The sequence below is a fragment of the Capra hircus genome, chromosome 15, assembly GCF_001704415.2.
Source record: "Capra hircus breed San Clemente chromosome 15, ASM170441v1, whole genome shotgun sequence".
Classification (NCBI taxonomy): domain Eukaryota; kingdom Metazoa; phylum Chordata; class Mammalia; order Artiodactyla; family Bovidae; genus Capra; species Capra hircus.
This window is the reverse complement of record NC_030822.1, coordinates 1,008,774-1,013,552: the sequence shown is the minus strand read 5'-3', so window position 1 is coordinate 1,013,552 and position 4,779 is coordinate 1,008,774.

Sequence of the window (4,779 nt, the reverse complement as noted above, 5' to 3'; positions counted from 1 at the left end):
ATGGAGCTGACAATAGTAGCTATCTCATAGAGTAGCTCTTCATGTTTGCTTAATCACACAAGATTTTTTTAAGGCAAGATAAATGATATAAACATAAGAAAAGCAATAGAAAAATTAATAAAATCAAAGATAATTTTTGGAGGGATAACAAACCGACAAAGCTTTAGATAGACTGAGAAAATGAGAGATATTAATTCTAACCTTAATCCTAAATGAACCTATAAGCCATGCCATGTGGAGACATCCAAGACTAACAGGTCATGGTGGAGAGGTCGGACTGAATGTGGTCCACTGGAGAAGGGAATGGCAAACCACTTCAGTACTCTTGCCTTGAGAACCCCATGAACAGTACGAAAAGGCAAAATGATAGGATACTGAAAGAGGAACTCCCCAGGTCGGTAGGTGCCCAATATGCTACTGGAGATCAGTGGAGAAATAACTCCAGAAAGAATGAAGGGATGGAGCCCAAGCAAAAACAATACCCAGTTGTGGATGTGACTGGTGATAGAAGCAAGGTCCGATGCTGTAAAGAGCAATATTGCATAGGAACCTGGGATGTTAGGTCCATGAATCAAGGCAAATTGGAAGTGGTCAGACAGGAGATGGCAAGAGTGAACGTTGACATTCTAGGAATCAGCGAACTAAAATGGACTGGAATGGGTGAATTTAACTCAGATGACCATTATATCTACTACTGCAGGCAGGAATCCCTCAGAAGAAGTGGAGTAGCCATCATGGTCAACAAAAGAGTCTGAAATGCAGTACTTGGATGCAATCTCAAAAACGACAAAATGATCTCTGTTCATCTCCAAGGCAAACCATTCAATATCACAGTAAATCAAGTCTATGCCCCAACCAGTAACACTGAAGAAGCTGAAGTTGAATGGTTCTATGAAGACCTAAAAGACCTTTTAGAACTAACACCCAAAAAAGATGTCCTTTTCATTATAGGGGACTGGAATGCAAAAGTAGGAAGTCAAGAAACACCTGGAGTAACAGGCAAATTTGGCCTTGGAATGTGGAATGAAGCAGGGCAAAGATTAATAGAGTTTTGCCAAGAAAATGCACTGGTCATAGCAACACCCTCTTCCAACAAAACAAGAGAAGACTCTACACATGGACATCACCAGATGGTCAACACCGAAATCAGATTGATTATATTCTTTGCAGCCTAAGATGGAGAAGCTCTATACAGTCAAGAAAAAAAAGAGCATGAGCTGACTGTGGTTCACATCATGAACTCCTTATTACCAAATTCAGACTGAAATTGAAGAAAGTAGGGAAAACCACTAGACCATCCAGGTATGACCTAAATCAAATCCCTTGATTATACAGTGGAAGTGAGAAATAGATTTAAGGGCCTAGATCTGATAGATAGAGTGCCTGATGAACTATGGAATGAGGTTTGTGACATTGTACAGGAGACAGGGATCAAGACCATCCCCATGGAAAAGAAATGCAAAAAAACCAAAGTGGCTGTCTGGGGAGGCCTTCCAAATAGCTGTGAAATGAAGAGAAACAAAAAGCAAAGGAGAAAAGGAAAGATATAAGCATCTGAATGCCGAATTCCAAAGAATAGCAAGAAGAGATAAGAACGCCTTCCTCAGAGATCAATGCAAAGAAATAGAGGAAATCAACAGAATGGGAAAGACTAGAGATCTTTTCAAGACAATTAGAGATACCAAAGGAACATTTCATGCAAAGATGGGCTCGATAAAGGACAGAAATGGTATGGACCTAAGAGAAGCAGAAGATACTAAGAAGAGGTGACAAGAATACGCAGAACAACTGTACAAAAAAGTTCTTCATGACCTGAATAATCACGATGGTGTGGGCACTCATCTAGAGCCAGACATCCTGGAATGTGAAGTCAAGTGGACCTTAGAAAGCATCATTATGAACAAAGCTAGTGGAGGTGATGGAATTCCAGTAGAGCTATTTGAAATCCTGAAAGATGATTCTGTGAAAGTGCTGCACTCAATATGCCAGCAAATCTGGAAAACTCAGCAGTGGCCACAGGACTGGAAAAGGTCAGTTTTCATTCCAATCCCAAAGAAAGGCAATGTCAAAGAATGCTCAAACTACCGCATAATTGCACTCATCTCACATGCTAGTAAAGAAATGCTCAAAATTCTCCAAGCCAGGCTTCAGCAGTATGTGAACCGTGAACTCCCTGATGTTCAGTCTGGTTTTAGACAAAGCAGAGGAACCAGAGATCAAATTGCCAACATTCTCTGGATCATGGAAAAAGCAAGAGAGTTCCAGAAAAACATCTATTTCTGCTTTATTGACTATGCCAAAGCCTTTGACTGTGTGGATCACAGTAAACTGTGGAAGATTCTGAGACAGAGGGGAATACCAAACCACCTGACCTGCCTCTTGAGAAATCTATATGTAGGTCAGGAAGCAACAGTTAGAACTGGACATGGAACAACAGATCAGTTCCAAGTAGGAAAAGGAGTACGTCAAGGCTGTATATTGTCACCCTGCTTATTTAACTTCTATGCAGAGTACATCTTGAGAAACCCTGGACTGTAAGAAACAGAAACTGGAATCAAGATTGCCAGGAGAAATATCAATAACCTCAGATATGCAGATGACTCCACCCTTATGGCAGAAAGTGAAGAAGAACTCAAAAGCCTCTTGATGAAAGTGAGAGAGGAGAGTGAAAAAGTTGGCTTAAAGCTCAACATTCAGAAAACTAACATCATGGTATCTGGTCCCATCACTTCATGGGAAATAGATGGGGAAACAGTAGAAACAGTGTCAGACTTTATTTCTGGGGGCTCCAAAATCACTGCAGATGGTGACTGCAGCCATGAAATTAAAAGACGCTTACTCCTTGGAAGAAAAGATATGACCAACCTAAATAGCATATTCAAAAGCAGAGACATTACTTTGCCGACTAAGGTCCATCTAGTCAAGGCTATGGTTTTTTTCAGTGGTCATGTATGGATGTGAAAGTTGGATTGCGAAGAAAACTGAGCGCTGAAGAATTGATGCTTTGAAGTGTGGTGTTGTAGAAGACTCTTGAGAGTCCCTTTAACTGCAAGGAGATCCAACCTGTCCATTCTGAAGGAGATCAGCTGCAGGATTTCTTTGGAAGGAATGATGCTAAAGCTGAAACTCCAGTACTTTGGCCACCTCATGCGAAGAGTTGATTGGAAAAGACTCTGATGCTGGGAGGGATTGGGGGCAGGAGGAGAAGGGGACGACCGAGGATGAGATGGCTGGATGGCATCACTGACTTCATGGACGTTAATCTGAGTGTACTCCGGGAGTTGGTGATGGACAGGGAAGCCTGGCATGCTGCGATTCATGGGGTCGCAAAGAGTCAGACACGACTGAACGACTGAACTATCTTCATCATTGAATCATCTGTTGATGGACACTTAGCTTGTTTCCATATTTTGGCTTTGTGATTAATGCGGCAATAAATATGGAAGCACATATTTTTGATATCCTATTTTTATTTCCATTGGATATATACCCATAACTGGGATTGCTGGACCACATGGTAGATCTATTCTTAATTTTGGGGGAATCTCCATAATGTTCTCTGGAGGAGCTGAGCCCATTTGTGTATCCCCACCCACAGTGTGCAAGCATTCTCTTCTCGCCACATCCTTACCAACACCTGTGCTCTCCCATTTTCTCTATGACTGCCATTCTAACAGTTGTGAAGTGAGGTATCATTGTGGCTTTAAATTACATTTCCCTGATGATTAGTGATTTGAATACAAAAAGAACCAAACAGCATATCACAAATAAAATGTCAAAAAATAAAGACAAGGAGATAATCTTAAAAGCTGCAAGAGAAAAGCAACTTGTTACATACCAGAGAACTTTCTCAGGGCTATCAGTAGCTTTTTCACTAGAATGTTTCAGCTCAAAGGCAGTGGTACTATATACTCAAAGTGCTGAAAGAAAAACTTTCCAACAAAGTCTGGGTCTGTCTGGGTAAGTTGTCCTTCAGGATTGAAGGAATGATAGGTAGTTTTCCAGGAAAACGAATCTGATGATTTTACGCTAGATTGACTTTACAACAAATGTTAAAGGCACTTTTTCAAGCAGAAACAAAAGGTCACTAACTAGCAATCCAAAACATTCAGGGGTCCTACTGGATTTCTGGCTTTCTGCCCACATCTGGCTGGTGATCACCCACAAAATTTTATGTCTTTATCATGCCACATATTATCTCTTGCTTTGAATTATGCATATACGGACATGTTTCTCAGAGAAGGAAATGGCAACCCACTGCAGTATTCTTGCCTGGAGAATCCTGTGGACAGAGGAGCCTGGTGGGCAGCTGTTCATAGGGTCACACAGAGTTGTATACGACTGAAGTGACTTAGCATGCATGTATGCATTAGAGAAAGAAATGGCAACCCACTCCAGTGTTCTTGCCTGGAGAATCCCAGGGACGGGGGAGCCTAGTGGGCTGCCATCTATGGGGTCACATAGAGTCGGACACGACTGACGCGACTTACCAGCAGCAGCAGCAGCAGCAGCAGCAGCAGCAGCAGCAAGACATGTTTCTCATCTCTTTTCCTGAGCTCTATATTGCTTACTGGATCATTTCCAGAGGTCCCTAACCTCCAGAATCTAATGTCTGATGATCTGAGGTGGAGCTGATGTAATAATAATAGAAATAAAGTGCACATAAATGTAATGTGCTTGAATTATCCTGAAACCATGCCCCCACCCCCTGTCTGTGAAAAAATTGTCTTCCATGAAACTGATCCCTGGTGTCAAAAAGGTTGGGGACCCACTGATTAC